We start from the raw sequence: 26275 nt of genomic DNA on the forward strand, positions 1-26275 counted from the left end.
TGACCTAGGGGGACATTCTATATCCATTTGTCATGGTGGCCACTGTTGGCATGGAGATATCCATTTGTGTCTGTAGGTTTCCTATACAGATTAGTATAAACTTTACCTTGTTCTTGTATAATCTCAAGATCCAGAAAGTTTATTTTCTCTTTACTCCACTCCATGGTGAATGTTAAATTAAAGAGGTTCTTATTAGTATATTCTACAAAGCTCCTTAGTTCCTCAATGGGACCATGCCAAATCATGAGAACATCGTCTATATAGCGATACCACTGTTTTATATTACATTTAAATGGATTATCTGTGTTGAAAATAAACAAATCCTCCCACCACCCCATGTAAAGATTTGCAAAGGTGGGAGCAAATTTTGTACCCATTGCGGTACCTCTTATTTGGAGGAAGTATTTATTTTCAAACACAAAGTAATTTTTAGTTAGAATGAACCACATGGCCTTTTCCAAAAAATCCATTTGGGTCTCATTGATGTAGCCACCTTTCTTAGCAAAGTATTTTACAGCTGTAATTCCCAACAGATGGGGAATTGAGGTGTACAAAGAACTGACATCCATGGTCACCCAAATAAAATCTTGTTGCCACTCTATGTTTTTTGTCAATTCCAAAATGTGTATTGTATCCCTCACGTATGACCGCAAACAGGGCACCATTGGTTTTAGTACCTGATAGACATACTCTGATAATTTGGTGGTGAGGCCCCCAATCCCCAACACTATCGGTCTCCCCGGAGGGTTCTTTAGATCTTTATGTATTTTGGGGAGATGATAGAAAATCGGCAGGACTGGGTTCCCCACCACCAAATATTGGAACTCAACACTACTTAGAACCAGATCATTTTTACCTGTTCTAATGAGCTCCTCATATTCAAGTAGGAAATCTTTAGTTGGATTTTTCTCCAGGACTTTATATGTATCAGGGTCACTTAATAGGCGTTTCGCTTCCTTGATGTAATCCCCTCTTCCCTGAATTACAACACCCCCGCCCTTGTCAGCACTACGGACCACTATGTCCATATCATTACTTAATTTCACAAGTGCCTTCTGTTCATTCCTACTGAGATTACATTTCCTCCTTTTTCTCTTTCTATCCTTTAAACAAATCTCCTTCAATTCCTTCTCTAAAAATTTCTCAAATACTGGAATAAAATTCCCTTTAGAGTGGACCGGATAAAATGTTGAATACTTTTTTAGAAGACTATGATTAATGGGGATATTCCTTGATTTTTCTTCAAGTTCATCTAAAATATTAATAAGTCCTATTTCATTATCCACTGAATTACTTTCAGTTTCCAAACTTTCAAGGACAACTAATGACTCATCCCCTTGTATAGCGGGGGTATTGTCTTGTTCTACTCCCTTGTTAATATTAAAATGTCTCGCAAGGGTCAGCTTCCTAATGAGTTTCTTTGTATCAATATACAGTTCAAACTCATTAGGAGCCGAGTCAGGAGCAAAGGAAAGACCCTTCCCAAGGAGATTCTCTTCATCTTTGGTCAATGATTTGTTTGAAATATTGAAGATCTCCTGTCCAAAGGGTCTCAAAAGTGCTTCCCTTTCCCTTTTTTGTTTTTTGGCTCTATGTACCACCCCTCCTCTACATCCTCGTCTTCGTGTTCTATCCCTCTTTTTGGATTTCAATTCCCTACCCGGGGTAGATTCTCTGAAGGATGCCCTAAAAAACGATCCTGCACTTGCTCTTTTCTAAACGGAAAATACTGTCCAATCTGTTTCTGTTCCTTGTCCTGGTAACCACCCTTCTGTCCTTTTTTATAGTTTATATTAGTATGTTTTCCATTCTCTATGGTTTTCTTATGGTTTGACTGATTATTCTGTTGGTTCACTTTAGGTCTAGCTCCTAAACTCCACTCCTGATAGTGGCCCTGATTCTTTTGAGGATATAGTGATTGAGCTGAACGCGGCTTTTTTGCAGGTGTTAGGTTTTTTTTCAGCTCAAACAGCCCCATTGTTTCCTATGGGGGAATCGTGCACAAGCACGTTTTTGAGGCTGGCCGCGTCCGTAAGAAACTCTGGTATCGAGAGTTGCAGTTGCGTTAAATATGCTCTACGCTCCTTTTTTGGAGCCTAACGCAGCCTTTATGTGGACTCTCAATATCAGAGTTATTTTTATGGTGCGGACAGAAAAAAGCCAGCGTTAGCTACGCGGGTCCTTACCGACAAAACTCTAAATCTAGCCGTAAGAGTTTTGTTTTTTTGTGATTTTGTAATAGTGTTTTTACTAGACATGTTCATGTGGAAAAAAAAGTTTTGGTCAAATAATTCACCATGAAAAAAAATGTAATTAATTTAATCGGAAATACGTGGTTGCTCAGAATTAATTTAACAAAAAGAAACATATCCAGGGCAACAGAGGAGCAGCTGGGAAGTAGCTTCAATTTATATAAAGTTAAAGAAGTAGCTAGTGCTACTGCCACAAGTCAAAATAATGCTAAATACTGCCAGTATTACCATTTGAAAGCTATAGTTTGATGTTTGAGTGTAAGCCAAAACTGCGCTAGAATATTTAGCGCAACTTTAGACCTGAAGTAAAAATGTAAAAATGAAAAAATAGTTGTACATAACACATCAACAACATATTAAAACACACTATTACACTCATAGATAAACTTTTAAATTAAAGTTAAAAGAAAAATATTTGCACGCGAGCGAAACCCAACACGCTAACCAGGACTTTGAATATCATGACCATGTTAACTTATTCTCCCCATAGACTTTAATACTTGCGCACCTACCGGACAGGAGTTATTTATATTTCACATTCCTATGTTCTTCACATAGAGAAAATGTATATTTTTCTTGTAAATAAATATATATATATATCTGTATATACCTATTTTTATATATCTATTTCTATAGATATATAGGTATAGATATATATTTTACATTAACATTATATAGAAATATATATTTAATAATAACATTTTTCTTTTTTTCTTTGTGCAGAACATTGAAATGTAAAATATGCGTAACACGCTTTAGGTTTTGCACCTTGGCCTAGCGCAGTGTCGGGTTAGCGCACATGAAGAGTTAGGTATCGCTTTATGGAAATATTAAAAATCTAATATTTATTAAATATTAAAAATGATTATTACAAATGATTATAGATATTAATATATATAAACATATATATATATATATATATATATATATATATATATATATACACTGTATATATATATATATATATATATATATATATATATTCTATGGATTATTTAGAATTTTTTTACAGTATGTATAATAATATTTTATATTTAATATTTCCATAATGCACATTAAGTTACATAATTCTTCATGGGCCAAATTACAAGTTTTTGCGGTACGGCTATACCTCTGAAAGGCAGGTCTTCTGTATTACAAGTCAAGGTGGTACAGCTATACCGCTAGCGTTTTAGCCTGTACTGCAACTCTCCATTCCGCACTCAAAAAATGGCTTTTGAGTGTGGAATTTTCAGGTCTCCCATATTACAAGTTGTTCGGTCAGGCTATTATGCTAGTGATATAGCTTATACCACCACGATCCATTCTGCCATCAGAGGTCAGTAGTGGATTTTGCAAAGCAAAAATGTTTCACAAAACTCATAACAAAAATGTTACAAAGTACACTAACACCCATAAACTACACTATTAACCTCTAAACCACCATCGCAAATACTATAATAAACCTATTAACCTCTAATACGGCACCCACCCAAATCGCCAACACTAAAGTATTAACCCCTAAACTGCTGACACCCATATCGCTAACACTAAATAAACCTATTAACTCCTAAACCGCCGGCACCCCACATCGCAATTACAAACAGCCGCTCCCCCACATTGCAACTACTATAATAAACCTATTAAACCCTAAACTGCCAGCCCCCACATCGCGACACACTAAATTAAACTATTAACCCCTAAACCTAACACCTCCTAACTTTAAATTAAAGTTACAATATACTAACTCCCTTAAAATAAATAAAAACTTACCTGTGAAATAAAAAAAAACCTAAACTTAATCTATAAATGATAAATTCTTGTTCTTATTAATCTATAAATTAACTTAACATTGCTATTTTAAAAAAATTAAATAAACGAAAAATAAAAAAACCTAAGTTACAAAATTAAAAAATCCTAACACTACGAAAAATTTAAAAAAAATCTAACATTACAAAAAAAAACACTAAGATTACAAAAAAAATCTAAGATTACAAAAAATAAACAAAATGATCCAAAATAATATAAATTAAACCTAATCTAATACCCTATAAAAACAAAAAAGCCACCCAAAAATATGATTTGAACAGCCAATATGATTTAAGCAGCTCTCATCCTATTGGCTAATTTAAAATTTCAGCCAATAGGAATGCAAGGTACCCCAAATATAAAAGGGGTACCTTGCATTCAATCTTCAGTGTGCAGCGGAGATCACATGAAGAGGAGTCTCCGCACTGGATGTCGTCATCGCCTCCGGTTCTTCTCAGTTCTGCGCCGCCACCGGGAAGAAGATAGAAGATGTCTCCACGATGGATGAAGATGTCGCCGCCTGGATGAAGACTTGTCGCTGCCTGGATGAAGATGGATGTCCGGACTTCAGGAACTGTGAGTACATTTTTTGGGGTTAGTGTTAGTTTTTTAATTGTTTTTACAGAAGGCTGTTGCTGCTTTTTGGAACCTAATTTATTTCATGCCTATAAGGGGAGTGGGGAGCTCCTCTGTTCTGAATCCTGTTAAGACTTTGTGGGCCATCTTTACCGTTGTTCCAGTACAAAGTCTGCAGTTATAGGTCCTGTGTGGGAGTGGAGTAGGTGATTGGGATTACGAAGCCGGTTGGATGCTGGATAATGACGTCACCCGGAAGCGCCAAGCATACACGCTGCGGCTGTAGCAGGAAGTGGTGAGAACTCTCCAATTGTTTGTACTTTGGTTTAAGCCACAGTTGGTCGAACAGCGAAAAGGGTAGGAGTGGTTATATACCACCGTCCCATTGGTCACGGCGAAGTGGTCGTCTTCATAGTGGGGAGTTGGATACAAGTTTATGTTGCCCTTCTTTTCACCCATAACCTCCAGCTGATCCCACACTGTATACAGGACTGAACTGAAACGTTGTCAAATATTGAATAAGAGTGACTTTGAACATATGTTTGCCCTTTTAAGGGCAATGCCCATACAAATGTCCCTTTAGGGGCAATGGGTTGCTTAGGCTTTTTTAAAGTTAGGTTTTTTTATTTTGGGAGGTTGGTTGGGTGAGGGGGTTTACTGTTAGTGGTATTTTGTAATTTTTTTCAGGTAAAAGAGCTGATTGCTTCAGGGCAATGCCCTACAAAAGGGTATTGCCAAAAGGGTATTTAGCACACTCCATTAAAGTCTATGAGGAGAATAAGTCCTGAAGTTAGTGTGTAACATTTTAGTTTGCTCTAGTGCTAAGTTTACTTTCAACTTGTAATATGTGAGCAATTTTTTTTTTTAGCTAGCCACTTCTAATGACTTGTTATTTTTCATGTGCCCTCAAGCGCGATAATTTAGAGCTCCACTTGTAATCTAGCCCTTATTCTTTGAGAAATGTTCCTCAAAATATGGTAATCCTGTTTAGCTACTTTCAATAACTCTGAATTAAACCATATATGTTTTTTTCTTCTTTTGTTATATTATTTCTCTTTTCCTTCTAGGATACTTTATAGTTTTTTGTTGATATCAACCCTCAAACCCAGTGACCATAATAAAAACCTCTGAACATTTGGTTTGCTTGGAAATTATAAGCAATGACTATATTAATGCTTATTACATAAAATATGTTTTGCTTTTAACTTGATATCATTAGGTTTTAGACTAGTGGGCTGAAATTTTTGCTTTATATGTACTTTAATCAAACAATAATGATTCTTTTTTATGCTTCCATAATATTTGCTTAGATAGTATCATTTTCACTATAATCAAATACAATCTATTTTATTTTCTAAAGTATACACTAAGCTAAGACAATCTTGTCTTCTCTTTTAGATATTAAAATTGTAGTTAATTATAAAGCAAGCTAGATGAGTATTTTCAATAGTACATATTATCTCTTAAAACTTTTATAAGAAATACTGTTTTTCCAATGTACAATCTGCAAAATTAGTCTGTTCTCATACTTCTTCATGACAATATCTGATTTTGCATGAGGACATCTCTTAAATAAAAGAACAGTAGGAAAAAATCTAGTTGGAGATTGTGTTTTTTATTCTTTCTACCTGCAATATAAGGTACAAAAAAAAATCATACAGCTAGATTACAAGTTGTGCGGTAAGGTAAAAAAGCAGCGTTAACAGGTCCTAACACTGCTTTTTTACGCCCGCTGCTATTATGAGTCTTGCAGGTTAAGGGGCATCGCCCACTTCTTACCGCAAAACGACTTACGTAAACTGTGTAAACCCTTTTTTCTATGGGACTTCCATAGCGCCGGTATTACGAGTCTGTCCTGGGAGGCCAAAAGGTGAGCTGTATACCCTCTACCTTCAAGATCCTTAACGCATTCTAAAGTCAGTAGTTATGAGTTTTATGGTACAACGCCGTAGCATAAAACTCATAACTAAAGTGCTAAAAAGTACACTAACACCCATAAACTACCTATTAACCCCTAAACCGAGACCCTCCCACATCGCAAATACTAAAATAAATTTTTTAACCCCTAATCTGCCGTTCCGGACATCGCTGCCACTATAATAAACATATTAACCCCTAAACCGCTGCACTCCCGCCTCAATAGTTAAATAATATTAACCCCTAATCTGTTATCCCTAACATCGATGCCACCTACCTACATTTATTAACCCCTAATCTGCCATCCCCAACGTTGCCGCCACTATACTAAATTTATTAACCCCTAAACCTAAGTCTAACCCTAACACCCCCTAACTTAAATATAATTAAAATAAATCTAAATAAAAATTACTATCATTAACTAAATTATTCCTATTTAAAACTAAATACTTACCTATAAAATAAACCCTAAGATAGCTACAATATAACTAATACATTGTATCTAGCTTAGGGTTTATTTTTATTTTACAGGCAAGTTAGTATTTATTTTAACTAGGTCGAATAGTTACTAAATAGTTATTAAATATTTACTAACTACCTAGCTAAAATAAATACAAATTTACCTGTAAAATAAACCCTAACCTGAGTTACATTAACATCTAACCTTACACTATAATTAAATACATTATATTAATTAAATACAATTACCTAAATTAATTGTATTTTTTTTTTTACAGGTAACAGAACTGATTTCTTTGGGGCAATGCCCTGCAAAAGGCCCTTTTAAGGGCTATTGGTAGTTTATTTTAGGGGATTTTTTTTTATTTGATAGGGCTATTAGATTATGTGTAATTAGTTTAAATATCTGATAATTTATTTTTTTATTTTGTGTAATTTAGTGGGTTTTTTTGTAATTTAGGTAATTGTATTTAATTTAGGTAATTTATTTAATTGTAGTGTAAGGTTAGATGTTAGTGTAACTCAGGTTAGGTTTTATTTTACAGGTAAATTTGTATTTATTTTAGCTAGGTAGTTAGCAAATAATTAATAACTATTTAGTAACTATTCTACCTAGTTAAAATAAATACAAACTTGCCTGTAAAATAAAAATAAACCCTAAGCTAGCTATAATGTAACAGTAGTAGTAGTAGCTATCTTAGGGTTTATTTTATAGGTATATTCGTTTTAAATAGGAATTATTTAGTTAATGATAGGAATTTTTATTTAGATTTATTTTAATTATATTTAAGTTAGGGAGTGTTAGGGTTAGGGTTAGACTTAGTTTTAGGGGTTAATAAATTTAGTATTGTGGAGGCGACATTGGGGGCGGCAGATTAGGGGTTAATAAATGTAGGTAGGTGGCGGCAATGTTAGGGTCAGCAGATTAGGGGTTAATAATATTTAACTTGTGTTTGCGATACGGGAGTATGGCGGTTTAGGGGTTAATATGTTTATTATAGTGGCAGCGAAGTTGGGGGCAGCAGATTAGGGGTTAATAAGTGTAGGTAGGTTGCAGCGACATTGGGGGCGGGAGACTAGGGGTTAATAACATTATGTAGGTGTCGGCGATGTTGGGGGCAGCAGATTAGGGGTTCATAAGTATAATGTAGGTGTCGGCGATGTAGGGAGCGGCAGATTAGGGGTTAATAAATATAATGTAGGTGTCGGCGATGTTGGGGGCGGCATATTAGGGGTAAATAAGTGTAAGATTAGGGGTGTTTAGACTCGAGGTTCATGTTAGGGTGTTAGGTATAAACATATCTTTTCTTTCCCTATAGGAATCAATGGGGCTGCGTTACGGAGCTTTATGCTGCTTTTTTGCAGGTGTTTTTTTTCAGCCGGCTCTCCCCATTGATGTCTATGGGGAAATCGTGCACGAGCACGTAAAACCAGCTCACCGTGGCTTTCAGTAGCGCTGGTATTGGAGTGCGGTATGGAGCACAATTTTGCTCTACGCTCACTTCTTGCCTAATAAAGCCGGGCTTATGAAAAACTGTCATACCAGCGCTGTAGGGAAGTGATCAGTGACAATAACGGGCAAGTTAGCACCGCACCCCTCTTACCGCAAAACTCGTAATTTAGCCGTAACTTATCAAAAATGATAAAAATTAAACCTAATCTAATACCCCTATAAAAACAAAAAAGCCACCCCAAAATATGATTTGAACAGCCAATAGGTTTTAAGCAGCTTTCATCCTATTGGCTGTTTTTAAAATTTCAGCCAATAAGAATGCAAGGTACCCCAAATATAAAAGGGCTACCTTGCATTCAATCTTCAGTGTGCTGCGGAGATCACATGAAGAGGAGGCTCCACGCTGGATGTTGTCATCACCTCCGGGTTTTCTCAGCTCCGCGCGGGAACAGCTCCACGCCACCGGGAAGAAGATAGAAGATGCCCCCGCGACTGATTAAGATGTCGCCTTCTGGATTAAGATGAATGTCCGGACTTCAGGAACTGTGTGTACCATTTTTGGGGTTAGTGTTTGTTTGTTTTTTTGTTTTTTGTTTAGTTTGTTTGTTTCAAATGAGCTTTATTGGTACAGAAATATTCAAACATAACATGTAATTCAGAATATTTACATTGAAATTATATCTTACATTGACACATGTTATCATAAATGTCTCATAATATATAGCTTGAGTTCTTCATAAATAGTATAAAGAGTCCATTCAAATTTAGGAATGATCATCAAACCAATAGCCAATGACAATTAACTAATGTCCGTTGTGTTTGTTACCAATAATTTTAACACAATTTCTTATTTATAACATAGAACCTTTGGAAAAAAGCATCAGGTTAGTTAGATCTACAGCTTACATATATCACACAGCTGAGAATATATGAGTGCCCGATGCAAGCATTTCTGCAGATATAGAGAGAGGAAGCAAAGAAGGTAGATAAAGAAGTAGTAGAAGGGAGTGGGGTATGGAGAAGGGGAAAAAAATGGGGGGGACAGACGTACCATCCAGGGTAGAGCTAGGAATTATGGGAGTCTCAGAGTCCCTGTCCCTCCCAGGTCAAAACCATCATTTTGTGCGTACCTATTTTACCAATTTTCAGGTAGTGATATCTCTCAAGTCTCAATAGGTCACTTATCTTAGCCTTCCATTCCAAAAGACCTGGGGTGTTTTGTTTATTCCAATGCAGTGGGATCAAGCTCTTTGCACCATTCAGCATCAGTAGGAAAAGCAAATATCTATCTTCCCCAATAATCTTGGGCAGTTGATGGTAAATGAAATAACTAGGATTGGGAGGGATAATGACCCCAAGGATCCTACTCATTTCACCCAATATCTCATCCCAATAAGATTGAATATGTGGGCAGGACCACCAAATATGCAGAAGGGTACCCTCCTCTCCACATCCCCTCCAGCATCCCCTACTTGTGTGCGGATATATTCGTTTCAGTCTCTGGGTGTCAAATACCACCTACTCAGAAATTTATAGTGCATTTCTTGTACTCTAGCTGATACTGATGCTTTCCTTGCCCTTTCATATATTTTTCTTGCCATTCTTTATGGTCTATATTCTGTCCCAAATCATCCTGCCAAACCTGTGTGTAGGTTGGAAGGGAATACTCCCCTCCATTACTATAAGCTTATACAGCTGTGAGATCAGATGAGTTGGATTTTGAGACATTGTGCAGAGGGCCTCGAAGGGCGTTCTGCGCCTCGTCAGATCAGACCTCTCTTTGTGGGAGTTGAAATAGTGCACTACATGTGCCACTCTAAACCATGAAGAAAAGATGTAACTGTCCCATTCAGCTAATTCGGTCTGAGTTTTCAGCTTGTCTTGTTGCAATATATTGAATATTGCAGAGTCTAAAAGACGATAGGCTCTGTCTGGGGCATATGGCCCCGAAACAAAACCCAAATTGGTGTTCTCCCTTATGGGGTAACTGGAGAGCCAAATTAGCTGAATGGGACAGTGACATCTTTTCTTCACGGTTTAGAGTGGCACAAGTAGTGCACTATTTCAATATAAGAATATGTTTTAATTGTTTTGTCCCACCTTGTAAAAACCTCTTCATATAATGGGTATTGTTTGATCATAGATGGCCTGTGGTTAGGAGAAATCCAAGCCAGGGCACCCACATTTCCCCTCTTCAGGATTGTATTATCAATTTGGATTCATGCCTTACGGGGAGAGTTTTGACACCACTCCACCAATCTCTGCAGGGATATCGCCTTTTGGTATTTCCTCATATCAGGGACCCTATCCCCCTCCTATCTCTTGCCAGATAAATGGTTTTCTTTTTGATTCTGGGCTTACGCCCATTCCATATATAAGCCTCTATGGCTGACTGTATTTGATGTATGTAGTGGGAGGCTGAAGACAGAGGAACCACCTGTAAGAAATTAAGAAACCTTGGCAACACATTCATTTTAACTACCCCTACTCGGCCAAGCCACGAGATGGTTTTATTCTTCCAATTGGCCAAGTCTCTAAGTATTTCATCTCGTATGCGCTTATAGTTTTGTTCAGTCAGTTCTCTTAGACTCAATGTAATTGTTATTCCCAGATATTTTAATGTATTATGTGCAATTTTTATCAGGCAGTCCATTCTGATAACCTCAAATTCATTGTGGGGCACTGTGATATTCAGAATCTCAGATTTTGAAAGATTAAGCAGAAAATTTGACACCCTGCCGAATGACGTAAACTCTTCAAGGGCTGCCACAAGTGACCGATGTGGGTCAGTAATTGTCAGCAGCACATCGTCTGCATACATTGCAAGCGTGTGTTCAGAGCCTCCTATAGTAATCCCCCTTATCTGTGGATTTGCCCTAATTTTACTTGCCAGGACTTCAATTGTAAGGGCAAATAAAAGAGGCGACAGGGGGCAGCCCTGTCTGGTCCCATTCTTGATTTAAAAAGTGCTAGACAATGTGCCATTGACCTTCACCTTTGCATTTGGCATTGAGTACAATTACATCGCTCTATTTATGAATTTGGGCCCGAAACCAAATTTGTGCAGAGTGTGCAGCATAAATGACCAATTAATCAGGTCAAATGCTTTTTCAGCATCAGTCGAGACCAGCGCCAAAGGGACCCCGCCGTTATGGGCATAGGTTATCAATTGCAAGACTTTTAGGGTATTGTCCCTTGCTTCTCACCCTGGGATAAATCCCACTTGATCCGTCGAAACTAATTGTGGAAGAAATCTATTGAGGCGATTAGCAATAACTTTGGTCAGAATTTTAACATCTGTGTTTAATAAAGATATGGGGCAATAACTTTCTGGTCTGTCCTCAGGCTTACCCTGCTTTGGAATCACAGTAATATGAGCTTCCAGCATAGTGTGCGGAAGAGAAGGGTCTTCTGACAGTGAGTTGAATATATACATCATTTCTGGGGCTAATGTATCTACAAACAGCTTATAGTACTTTGCTCCATAGCCATCTGGCCCTGGGCTTTTCCCCGTTAGTAGATCTTTAATGGCTTGCTTAACTTCCTCCAACGTAAATGGAGACTCCAGTGCCTCAGCATCTTGTACAGAAAGTTTTGGCAATTCAACGTTTGACAGATACGTCTGGATCTCCCTGCCTCCCGTGACAAATAGTGAACTTCTTCAGCACCTCTGCCAACACTTTGGATGTTATAAACGGACTCATAATATGAGCTGAATATTTCAGCGACTGATTTGCCATATTCTTTAACCTCACCCTCTTTGTTTATCATTTGATGAACATAGTGTTTCATTTTCTTTCGCGCTATTGCCCTGGCCAATAGTCGTCCCACTTTATCTCCCTGTTCAAAAAATTGCTGTCTTAATAATAAGGCTTTTTTTTGGTAGTCCTCCTGTACAAACTCCAAGAAACCCGCTCTTGCATGAGCCAAGTCAACACGGAGTGCCTTATCAGTTGGTCGCTGCTTATGTTTTTGTTCAGCGATCATAACCCGGGATAGCAAGTCCTGATACTGTTCCCTGCTCTGTCTAACAAGTCTAGCTTTTCATTTGATTAAAAGACCCCTGATGGTACACTTATGGGCCTCCCAGATTGTTGTTTTTTGAGAACTTGAATCCGCGTGTATTTGGAAGAATTCCACTTGTGCGTTTTCAATGTCTAATCTGAAGACCGGGTCATCTAGTAATGTGTCATCTAGCTTCCATATATAAGGCGTGACAGGTACATTGGGCTAAAGGATAGAGCAGTTGACTGGGGCATGATCCAACAATGTGATAGTATGAATATTACTACTTGTAGTGATAGTAAGTCCCGTTGCGTCCGTGAACAAGTAATCTATCCTAGAATATTTTCTGTGGGGATGGGAGTAGAATGTGAAATTCTTAGTGGTAGGGTGTTGAGTGCGCCAAATATCATGTAGTGACAATTCTCTTAAAGAGAAAGCTATGCGTTTAAGGTTTTTGTGTGGGATGCTGGAGATACCATTTGAAGTATCCAGTGCTGGGTCTAGTGATGCAATAAGATCTCCCCCCAAAAATAGAATACCTGATTGCAATTCAAGAATTTTATGCGTTACCTTCTGGAAAAAAAGATGTTGGGACTGATTGGGGCAGTAAATATTTGCCAATGTAATAGGTCTACCATATAGAGAGCCTATGAGAATTAGGTATCTGCCCTCCAGATCACGATGTGCTTGAAGGAGCTGAAATTGTGTTTTCGCACTGATGATGATACTCACTCCATTTTTTTTCCTGGGGCCTGACGCAAAGTAAGCCTTGGGGTAACGATGATTGAACCACCGTGGTTCGTGTGCAGCATAAAAATGCGTTTCCTGCAAGTAAATTATGTACCCTACTAGCCTATGCAAGTCTCTCAAAACTATGGAGCATTTGCCAGGGCTATTGAAGCCCTTCACATTTATGGAAATTATTTCTATGGGTTGGGACTTAATCCTGGATTGTTGATAAGCCATCTAGGAAAGAAAAAAAAAATTTAAGGGGGGGGGGGAGAAAGAAGGGGAGAAAGGGTATGAAGAAAGGAAAAAGAAAGAGAGAAGGAGAAGAGTCGGAAATAGAAGAGAAGCAGAAGTAATAAGAGAGAAAAGCGCCTTGACTGGCAAGATAACTTAGAGAATCAGAGCAAAACCTGCGCTGCTAGAACCAAAATACAATTCTATCTACTATCCCAGCATGCACAGGATTATGGCGATCAGCGATAATAACAATCAAAAAACAAAATCACAAATCAGGGGTAGTGTTCCCTGAGTTCTTACATAACATATAAACTTTTAAACAATACTAAGTAACTAAGTACATTCTAGAAATATAAACTTCTTTTCTTTCCCTCTGCATATATAAGGTTTTACTTTTATTAAAACTGGTATACAGGGAGTGCAGAATTATTAGGCAAATGAGTATTTTGACCACATCATCCTCTTTATTCATGTTGTCTTACTCCAAGCTGTATAGGCTCGAAAGCCTACTACCAATTAAGCCTATTAGGTGATGTGCATCTCTGTAATGAGAAGGGGTGTGGTCTAATGACATCAACACCCTATATCAGGTGTGCATAATTATTAGGCAACTTCCTTTCCTTTGGCAAAATGGGTCAAAAGAAGGACTTGACAGGCTCAGAAAAGTCAAAAATAGTGAGATATCTTGCAGAGGGATGCAGCACTCTTAAAATTGCAAAGCTTCTGAAGCGTGATCATCGAACAATCAAGCGTTTCATTCAAAATAGTCAACAGGGTCGCAAGAAGCGTGTGGAAAAACCAAGGCGCAAAATAACTGCCCATGAACTGAGAAAAGTCAAGCGTGCAGCTGCCAAGATGCCACTTGCCACCAGTTTGGCCATATTTCAGAGCTGCAACATCACTGGAGTGCCCAAAAGCACAAGGTGTGCAATACTCAGAGACATGGCCAAGGTAAGAAAGGCTGAAAGACGACCACCACTGAACAAGACACACAAGCTGAAACGTCAAGACTGGGCCAAGAAATATCTCAAGACTGATTTTTCTAAGGTTTTATGGACTGATGAAATGAGAGTGAGTCTTGATGGGCCAGATGGATGGGCCCGTGGCTGGATTGGTAAAGGGCAGAGAGCTCCAGTCCGACTCAGACGCCAGCAAGGTGGAGGTGAAGTACTGGTTTGGGCTGGTATCATCAAAGATGAGCTTGTGGGGCCTTTACGGGTTGAGGATGGAGTCAAGCTCAACTCCTAGTCCTACTGCCAGTTTCTGGAAGACACCTTCTTCAAGCAGTGGTACAGGAAGAAGTCTGCATCCTTCAAGAAAAACATGATTTTTATGCAGGACAATACTCCATCACACGCGTCCAAGTACTCCACAGCGTGGCTGGCAAGAAAAGGTATAAAAGAAGAAAATCTAATGACATGGCCTCCTTGTTCACCTGATCTGAACCCCATTGAGAACCTGTGGTCCATCATCAAATGTGAGATTTACAAGGAGAGAAAACAGTACACCTCTCTGAACAGTGTCTGGGAGGCTGTGGTTGCTGCTGCACGCAATGTTGATGGTGAACAGATCAAAACACTGACAGAATCCTTGCAAAGAAAGGTGGCTATATTGGTCACTGATTTGTTTTTGTTTTGTTTTTGAATGTCAGAAATTTATATTTGTGAATGTTGAGATGTTATATTGGTTTCACTGGTAAAAATAAATAATTGAAATGGGTATATATTTGTTTTTTGTTAAGTTGCCTAATAATTATGCACAGTAATAGTCACCTGCACACACAGATATCCCCCTAAAATAGCTATAACTAAAAACAAACTAAAAACTACTTCCAAAACTATTCAGCTTTGATATTAATGAGTTTTTTGGGTTCATTGAGAACATGGTTGTTGTTCAATAATAAAATTAATCCTCAAAAATACAACTTGCCTAATAATTCTGCACTCCCTGTAGTATATATTAGCTACTTGGCACATAGCCTTTTTGTTAAAGGGACAAAGTCGTGGGGGTAGCCGTCACCTCTGAGGTTTAGACGGTGGGATTGTAGCCTAACTGCGTGTCCCAAATACTAGCCTTATATCTAAGTCACTTGCAAGCCTCTATCCTTTAGGGTCTTCAAAGTAATATGTAGATTAACCCTAAGTAACTATGTGTCTGAATCCCTTGTAATCTGTTATAACTAGATGTTGTGATAGTCTGAGTGCAGTAAATGGCTTTTAGTAAGCCACCCCTCAGTAATCCATTTGTCATCTCAGGTGTCCCCTCCTTGGTGATGTACCCTCTAAACCAACATATTATAAAACAGTGCAAACAATACAACCAACAATGCAGTGATATATACTTCAACTTATCTGAACATGTCCTCATTGTCCAAAGTATAGTTTTCCGGACATGGCCCTCAGGGGTTAGGTATCAACTCCCCTAAGTCCCGTCAAGAAAAAAGAAAGAAAAGAATGGGAATTTGGAATCCCTTCTCTCCGAGGTCTTCGGGTATCATCCTGGAAGTTGTTGAATCTCTTCGGGGTCTTCTTCAGTTGGGCCCACCGGGGCTTCCACCATTTTCAAAGGAGACCTTATGTTGAGGCCTAGTGCTTGATTAAAGGAAGGCAGGTCTTCCAAAGTTCTAAAGATATGTGCTGTGTTATTCTTGGAGACCATGAGGCTCGTGGGGAAACCCCACCTGTAAGGGATTTTTTTGTCCTTTAGGACGGATGTAATAAATCTTAAGTCTCTTCTCTTTTGCAGCGGGGTCGGGCAAAGATCAGAATACACTTGCATCTCAGCACCTCTGAACTCTAACGGTTGCTTAGCTCTGGCCAGTCTTAGGATGTCTTCTTTATCTTTAAAGGATAATAATTTTATTATTATGTCTCTGGGAGGAGCTCTGTTTGGGGGCTTAGGGCGCAGAGCCCTGTGTGCTCTTTCTATTTGTATTTCAGGCCCTGATTCTGTGTTTTTAAGATATTTGATAAACTCCTGGATGTATGTTTGTATTGCAGGGGGGTCAACCATTTCTGGGAAACCTCTCAGCCTGAGGTTGTTTCTTCTGCTTCGGTTCTCTAAATCCTCAATACGCTCCATTAATGTATGAACCGTGCTTTCTTGGGCTTGTAAAAAAATGGCTCAGAGCTGAAGATCCGAGCTGAGAGCTTCGTGCTTTTCTACCACTTGGGCCACTCTTTGGTCCACAGCTGATATATCTTTCTTCAGCTCTCCAAACATAGATTTGAATTCTTGCATAGCTTCTTGTATATCTTCCTTGGAGGAAAGATGTCTGATGTCTTCTTTAGTCACACAATTTTGATGTGAAACTGTAGGCTCAGAGCAATGTACCTGTGCTGTGGCTGCTAGTGTGTTTGACTCCCAGCTGGCACCACCGGTTCTGCAGCTATTAAGTAATTTTCCATGATGGAGGAGTGAGTACCTTTTGTTGGTCTTGCGTTCCTTTTGTTTGACATCCCAAAGGTTTGAACCACTAAGATGGCCAACGTTACTTCTTATGTTTCTCTGCGCTGTATCAGAGGCTTGTAATCAAGATAGGTTACACTTAAAGTCACTTATGTATGCCCCAAGATAAGGATCAACTTGATACTGATGCTTTACAGGCTGTTGCAGCCTATCTCCGTCCCTTAAAGGGACATGAAGCCCAAATTTTTTCTTTCATGATTTAGAAAGAGCATACAATTATAAACAACTTTCTAATTTACTTCTATTATCTAATTTGCTTCATTCTCTTGATATTCTTTGCTGAAAAGCATATCTAGATATGCTTAGTAGCTGCTGATTGGTAGCTGCACATAGATGCCTCCTGTGATTGGTTCACCGTGTGCATTGATATTTCTTCATTAAAGTATATCTAAAGAATGAAGCAAATTAGGTAATAGAAGTAAATTAGAATGTTGTTTAAAATTATATTCTCTACCTTAATAATGAAAGAAAATGTTTGGGTATAGTGTTCCTTTAAACCACACAGTCTGTGCAATTGAATTTCCACAGAGATAGAAGAGGTAGGGTGTAATCTTTATAGCTGACCCATATGACCCAGGTCCAACATATAGACCTTTTGATAACTAGAAATAAGCCGGCTGCAGTTTGAACTTCCGCTTTGGCACGTTATTATAACAGTGGCAAAGTCTGCACCACACCCTTAGCAATAAAATAAGCTGAGTCGCAACAAAACTCCAAAACTGCGGCCCAGTGCGGCATGCCTTAGCCTGTCACGTGTGCCAGGCACACAATGTGTAACAGCCTCGGCGATGAGAGGTGTTCTTGTATAGGCCTGCACTAAGGGTGTTATGCCGTTACCCGGTATTACCCCACTGCGTGTATGCGGTCTGTCTTGGCGTATTTGTTTTTCAGGGCCTTGATGTATGCTCAACTGTGACTCTTCCGGTCAGTTCCCTGGGGTCCAGTTGTGGGGTAAGTACTTATGGGAGCAGTGGAGGCCGTGAAGATTCGCACCTATGATGGTGTGTCAGGGCCCTGCCCTAATTAGCGTTGTTGTGTGTATGAGGTCTGCTGCGATAACTAACCAGACTCCACTGCAACTTTTTTTTCGGTTATTCCTCCCAGCCGATTTGCTACTGTTCAGAGGTACGGCGAGTGCCTGCAGGTGTTGAACTTTGCAGCGGTTATGTGGTCCGGGTACTCCACTCCTCCCGCAGGTCAGAACTTTGACACAGGGCCTTGATTGTTTAGATTATCCCTTGTTGGCAGCAGCGTCCGCCCCTAAGTGTCAAATGGCCCCGCAGATGAGGGAATTAGTTTCGCTTACCAGCTGGTACAAAGTATAGGGGAATTACTAGTTAGGGTGTACTTATTTTAGGGTAAGAACAGGGACTACAGAGCTCAATCAACAGGCAGCCATCTCCATTCATGGCTAGGCCCCGCCCCCTAGTTTTAGATTTTTTAAGGCTTAATTCTTGCACTATTGTTGGAGTGGTGTTTCTATGATACTGCTATGGATGATGTTTTACTAATACCCAAATAATAGGATTTGATTGTTTTTACAGAAGATGGCTGTTGCTGCTTTTTAGGAACCTTATTTATTTCATGTCTATTAGGAGAGTGGGGAGCTCCTCTGTTCCTGTTAAGACTTTGTGGGCCATCTTTCCCGCTGTTCAAGTTTGAAGTCTGCAGTTCTAAGTCCTGTGTGGGAGCGGAGTAGGTGATTGGGATTACGAAGCCGGTTGGATGCTGGCTAATGACGTCACCCAGAAGCACCAAGCATACACGCTGCTGTTGTAGCAGGGAGCAGGGAGCGTTCTCCAATTGTTTGTACCTTGGTTGGAACCATAGTCAGTCAAACAGTGAAAAGGGTAGGAATGGTTATACACCACGGTCCCCGTTGGTCCCGGCAAAGTGCTCGTCTTCATAGTGGTGCGTTTGAAACAAGTTTATGCTGCCCTTCTTTTCACCCATAACCTCCAGCTGACCCAACACTGTATACAGGACTGAACTGAAACATGTTCAAATATTGAATAAGAGTGACTTTGAACATTTATGTATGCCATTTTAAGGGAAATGCCCATACAAATGCCCCTTTAGGGGCAATGAGTTGCTTAGGTTTTTTTATTTTAGGGGGAAGGTTGGGTGGGGGGTTTTACTGTTAGTAAATTTTTTCTAGGTAAAAGAGCTGATTGCTTCAGGGCAATGTCCTACAAAAGAGTATTGCCAAAAGGGTATTTAGCACGCTCCATTGAAGTCTATGGGGAGAAGAATTCCTGAAGTTAGTGTGTACCGGGTTTTGCTCTAGTGCTAACATTTTACTTTCAACTTGTAATATGTGAGCAAATTTTTTTTTTTAGCTAGCCACTTGTAATGACTTGTTATTTATCACGCACCCGCAAGTACAATAATTTAGCGCTCCACTTGTAATCTAGCCCCTATTCTTTGATAAATGTTCCTCAAAATATTGTAATCCGGTTTAGCTATTTTGTGACTTTCAATAACTCTGAATTAAACCATATATGATTTTTTTTTTTCTTTTGTTATATTGTTTCTTTTTTCCTTCTAGGATACTTTATAGTTTTTTATTGATATCAACCCCCGAACCCAGTGACCATAATTAAAACCTCTGAACATTTGGTTTGCTTGGAAATTATAAGCAATGTCTATATTAATGCTTATTACATAAAAAAATGTTTTGCTTTTAACTTGATATCATAAGGTTTTAGTTTAGTGGGCTGAAATTTTTGCTTTATATGTACTTTAATCAAACAATAATTATTTTTTATGCTTCCATTTTTGTTTGCTTAGATAGTATCATTTTCACTATAATCAAATACAATCTATTTTAATTTCTAAAGTATACACTAAGCCAAGACAATCTTCTCTTTTAGATATTAAAATTGTAGTTAATCAAAGCAAGCTAGATAAGTACTTTCAAAAATACATAATCACCTAGATTATGAGTTTTGCGTTAGTGTTTTAACGCTGAAAAAATTGCCATTTCAGCATTAAAACACCAACGCATTACTAGTCTTGTCAGTATAGCTGTAACGCAAGCCTTTTAGCCTGTAACGCAACGTCAGTCCTGCACTCGAAAAAAATGACGTGTTTGCATGGGATTTCCATAGCGCTGCCATTACAAGTTTTGAGGTGAGACGAAAAAGCTAGCGTTACACCCCATAGCGACACGATCCGTACCGCAATCTGAGACCAGTAGTTATGAGTTTTACACAACAAAACTGTTACACAAAACTCATAACTAAAGTGTTACAAAGTACACTAACACCCATAAACTGCCTATTAACCCCTAAACCGAGGCCTTACCACTTTCCAAACACTATTTTAAAATTATTAACCCCTAATCTGCCGCTCCCGACATTGCCACCACTAATAAAATTTATTAACCCCTATTCTGCAGCTCCCTGACATCGTTGCCACTATACTAAAGTTAATAATCCCTATTCCCCCACACCCCAACATCGCCCACACTATAATAAAGATATTAACCCGCTCCCTGATATCGCTGCCACTAAATAAAGTTATTAACCCCTAAACCTCTGTCCTCCCACATCACTACCACTAAATAAACCTATTAACCCCTAAACCACCAGCCCCCCACATCGCCAAAAACTAAATTACACTTTTAACCCCTAAACCTAACAACCCCCTAACTTTAAATTCAAATTACAAAATCCCTATCTTAAAATAAATAAAAACTTACCTGTGAAATTAAAAAAACCTAAGTTTAAACTATATATTAAACTAACATTACTATTATACTAAAATTAAAATAACTATCAATTAAATAAATGAAATTACAAATTAAAAAAACCTAACCCTACTAAAAAAAATTAAATATACAATTACAAAAAATAAAAAATACTAAAGTAAAAAAACAAACAAACACTAAATTATGAAAAATAACAAACAAAATTATCCAAAATAAAAACAATTACACCTAATCTAAGAGCCCTATAAAAATAAAAAGCCCCCCAAAATAAAAAACCCTAGCCTACAACAAACTACCAATAGCCCTTAAAAGGGCCTTTTGTAGGGCATTGCCTTAAAGAAATCAGCTCTTTTACCTGTAAAATAATACAAAGACCCCCCAACAGTAAAACCCATGACCCAACCAACCCCCCAAAATAAAAAACCTAATTTTAAAAAAAACCTAAGATACCCATTGCCTTGAAAAGGGCATTTGTATAGGCATTGCCCTTAAAAGGGCATTCAGCTTTTTTTCATTGCCCTTAAAAGGGCATTTAGCTCTTTTAAGAAAGACCAAAACCCTAACCTAAAATTAAAACCCACCCAAAATAAGTTTTGCATTGAAGATTCAGTGTACGGCGGCAACCGTATGATGAGGATGCTCTGCGCCGGATGTCTTCAGGATGGATCCGCTCCATGCCGCCAGTATGAATATAGAAGAGGCCGCCTGGATGAGGACTTCGCCGCCTGGATGAAGATAGAAGAGGCTGTCTGGATGAGGACTTCGCCACCTGGATGAAGTTCGTTCAAGCGGGACTTCAAAAACTGTAAGTGGATCTTCGGGGGTTAGTGATAGGTTTTTTTAAGTTTTTTTTGGGTGGGTTCTTTTTTTTAGTTTAGGATTTGGGCTTTTCGTAAAAGAGCTAAATGCCCTTTTCAGGGCAAAGCAAATGAGCTAAATGCCCTTTTAAGGGCAATGCCCATACAAATGCCTTTTTCAGGGCAATGGGTAGATTTTTTTAGAAATATTTTTTATTTTGTGGGTTTGGAGGGGTGGGGGGTTTTAATGTTAGTGGGTCTTTGTTAAACTTAGGGAAATTACCTACAAAAGGCCCTTTTAAGGGCTATTGGTAGTTTATTCTATATAAGGTTTTTTTTATTATGGGGTGTTTTTTTTTTGTTTTTTTAAATGGGTATTAGGATAGGAATAATTTTTATTATTTTTGATAATTTGTTTTTTATTTTGTGCAATGTATATTTTTCGTTTTGGGTGGATTTTTATTTTTAGATTAGGGCTTGGGCATTTCATAAAAGAGCTGAATGCCCTTTTAAGGGCAGGAAAAAGAGCTAAATGCCCTTTAAGGGCAATGCCTATTCAAATGCCCTTTTCAGGGCAATGTGTAGGTTTTAATTTATTTTTATTTTGTGGGTTTATGGGGTGGGGGCTTGTATACTGTTTGGGGGTGTTCGTTTTCTTTTGTAGCAAAAGAGCTGTTAACTTTAGAGCAATGCCCTACAAAAGGCTCTTTTAAGGGCCCTTGGTAGTTTATTCTAGATTAGGCTTTTTTATTTTGGGGTGATTTTTTTAAAGGGTATTAGAATAATTTTTATTGTTTTGTATAATTTCATTTGTTATTTTTTGTAATGGTACGTTTTTTTTATTTTTAGTAATTTTAGTGTTTTGTTATTTTTGTAATAGTATGTTTTTTTTATTTTTTTGTAATGTTAGGTTTTAGTGTAAGGCATCTTAGGTTTTATTTCACAGGTAAGTCTGTATTTATTTTAACTATTTACTAACTAGTCTACCTATTTAAAATAAATACAAACTTGCCTGTGAAATAAAAATAAAACCTAAGGTAGCTACAATATAACTATTAGTTATATTAGGGGTGTATAGACTCAGGGTTTATGATAGGGTGTTAGGTTTAAATGTTATTTTTTTTCCCCATAGACATCAATGAAGCTGTGTTACAGAGCTTTTCATTCCACGATCACAGGTGTTAGGCTTTTTTCTGACCTATGTCTATAGGGGAAGCATGCACGAGCACGTCAAAACAGCGCTTGGATTGTGTGCAGTATGGAGCACAACGCAGCCATATCACACGCACAAGCCGGCTGTTTGAAAACTTGTAATGGCTGCGCTTTAGAGGGTTAAATAACGCAACTTTTGCTGCGTTTGTTAATTTCCCTATAGCGTGCATAACTCGTAATCTAGGTGTATATTTCCAAATCAGCTCAGCAATCACTGTATATGTATTTATAACTTCATGTGCAAAGACAAATACATTGCTGACGCTACACACAAAATATTAGTTGCTGTCTCTGTTGTGACATTGTCCAGGGAAATATAAATGTATTTATCAATTAGTAACATTTTATTGTCATTAATCTTTGTTAATAAAGCAGGCTGTGTTCAATAACAAAACTTCAAACTGAAATCAAATAAAATGTTGACCCTCTGAATGATGTTAACATTTCTCTTGCACAGCTAGATTTTATAAAACAGCACAAATATGATTACAATCTCATAATGATGGTAGATTAAAGAAAACCCTCTGATATGTTTGATTTCTTTATTATAGCTACAGTTGCACCATTTATCTGTTAATTGTGCAATATTTGCTTGGTGAAATTATTCTTTTACAGTAAGAGCCAATGATCGTTGCAAGATGTTAGGGTTTTTAAATAGCATGATTTGTATTTTACATCGGAAACTGATCCCTTAGTGTAATTGAATGTAAAATAAACATAAGCATGTGTCTTATTTATGAACTCAACATCATCTAATTTCAGCTGTTTTATCTTTATATATGGAAAAAACATAAAGAGGATATTGCAATATTGCACATAAATCAAATCTTTTAATTTACTATCATAAAAATATGTGGATTTAAAGTAAAAGCGCATGTTTTTTCCTGTTTTATAAGCTCTGTAACATTTTGTAATGTAGCAAGGAAACCAAGAATAGGGTTGATAGAATTAAAAATGTAACAGAGGGTTGAGTTAAACTAGTTCTTTAAAAATGTAAAAAAGCAAAGCACTACAACTATTGCTACTATATATGTTCTATTGCATTATATCTTTTTAGGAACTTATTTTATTTTCTGTTATATATATATTTGAATGCTGTTCCTATAGATTTCTACATCTATGCTGAGCTGTTTTGTAGTTTTTAGATGCTGCTTACATTTAGGCCCCACTGTAGGCCAGTTTTCAGTGACTTACACATATTTTATATCTTTTTTCCAGAAGACCCAGCAGATTCAAACTATACCATTATTTTATGAATATATCATAAATAAAAAGTGTGAGAACAATGCATTTTTAAAGTCAAATATTAATATACAAGTTTATAAGCAATAGTGTGTGTTTTATCCCTAAACTCTATAGTAAAAAGAAAAGCTTATCCTCATATAAATAAGCGACTTTCTGTATAGTTATGTAGCTATACATATGAGCTCCCACAAACCTCTATGCAAATAAATTGACCTTTATTCACTCCAGGTGATCATTATTACCATAGTGATCACCTTCCTATTAAAAAATATATAGGGACTTTATTTTTTAAGCAGGGCTTTAACATAAGGGATCTTGAGGGTCTCTAGGCTTTTTGGTGGCCTGTAAAAGGGTATTTATATGTGTAGTATTATAAGTGTTTATTATTATTATTATTATTATTATTATCATTATTTTTATATTTTTTAAAACTGCTTAAACTTTGGCACCCAAGACACAAACTGTTTGAAGAGCATGTGATTATCTAGCAAAGAGTGGGTCTTGGGGGTTTCTAAGGCTTAAAGGGGCAGTCTAGTCAAAATTAAACTTTCATGATTCAGATAGGTCATGTAATTTTAAACAACTTTCCAATTTACTATCTAATTTAATTTATTATCTAATTTGATATCCATTGTTGAAGAAATAGCAATGCACATGTGCGAGCCAATCACACAAGGCCTCTATGTGCAGCAACCAATCAGCAGCTACTGAGCATATCTAGATATGCTTTTCAGCAAGTGATATCAAGAGAATGAAGCAAATGAGATAATGTAAGTAAATTAGAAAGTTGTTTAAAATGACATTCTCTTTCTAAATCACAAAAGAAAAAATTTGGGTTTCATGTCCCTTTAAGGGAGATGAGGCCAAAGGATTTGGGTACCAACCCTTCCACTAGCTCCCGTAAGTTCTGCTGTCTTTCCCGGAACTTCCAGGTTTTCAGGGCTAGGTGATATCACCACTCACATATGCCCTAGACCACCAGAAAGATGATGAAAGTGCAGCGGGGCTGCAACAGTGAGCTCGGAAAACATGGCCCCTGGATGACGACATGTGGTTGCAACAATGAGCTCTGAAATCGCGTCCCCCGGATGACAACTGCGCTAAATACATTGTGCGGATAACGACCACGTGTCATCATTTGCACTTCAAGAGAAAGCCAAAATGTATGCTCCCATACAGAGTTTAATTACAAGTGGAGCTCAATCAATAACACAGGGTGTGTTATTTTTTGCACAATCTGGTATTACAAGTAGGTGGATAAATAATTTAACCAAAGCATCGAAATGCAGCAGAATGTTATAGCGCATCCTATATTTTTTAGGCATAGCACAGGGAGTGCTATTAGTGTGCTCAATGCTCTCGTATTACAAGTTTTTGTGATTTGTTATAGCACAGAACTACATGAAGGACTTCACTACTTGTGCATTCTCGGCTTAGCGCAACCTCTGCTTTGTGGTAAAGCGACGTCCAACATGATTTTTAATGCATGCCCCTAATGAAGTCTATTATGTGAGCGATTTAGTGTACCTGTACTATCCAAGATGCAGATGTTAGCAGGCCCTAGACTATTTCTTAAGCACTAAAAATGATCTTTGGAGTTGTAAAATGAGGGCATAAATAGAAGCTTTATTGATTGTGCTCAAACAATGTTAACGCACAAAAGCGCTAATAACAGTGTTTAGTTATACATATTAAAAATTTCATAATTTATTTTCTGAAGAAGTTGGAAAGTTGAGATGTGCATTAAGGCTTCAGATGAATGCAGATTTGTAGAAATGTTGCTGATTTTGCAGGTGTAGCAATACAGGCTTAGGTAGCAGTATTGTAAGATCATCTGTTCACATCTCTTAAGTGAACATTTATACGTGAGGCACAATGAATTATACAAGAATAATACTCACCACACTGCTGTTTACTAACTAACAAACTGCCTATTGACATCTGCTAAGGAATGCTGAGTTAACCAACTCTCTCTTCTGCTTTCAGGTATGGGAATTGGGTCCCTGCATTCAAATCCTGCCAATTTTCCTGTTTTTGTGTCATTTGTACTACAAATCTCTCTTTGGTATGTGAATTGGGTCCCTGCATTCAAATCCTGCCAATTTCCCTGTTTTTGTGTATTTTGTATTGCAAATCTCTCTTTGGTATGTGAATTGGGTCCCTGCATTCAAATCCTGCCAATTTCCCTGTTTTTGTGTATTTTGTATTGCAAGTCTCTCTTTGGTATGTGAATTGGGTCCCTGCATTCAAATCCTGCAGATGTCCCTGTTTTTGTGTCATTTGTACTGTCTCACTACTGAAAATCTGCATCTCATCTCATATCACTCTCCCTCTTGCTCATACTAGCTGCTGGCAACATCTCCCCTAATCCTGGTTCCCCACAACTTCCTTGCCTGCACACCCATGTGTACCCTTCAATAGACTT

Source organism: Bombina bombina, chromosome 6 (assembly GCF_027579735.1).
Source record: "Bombina bombina isolate aBomBom1 chromosome 6, aBomBom1.pri, whole genome shotgun sequence".
In the NCBI taxonomy this organism is placed as follows: Eukaryota; Metazoa; Chordata; class Amphibia; order Anura; family Bombinatoridae; genus Bombina; species Bombina bombina.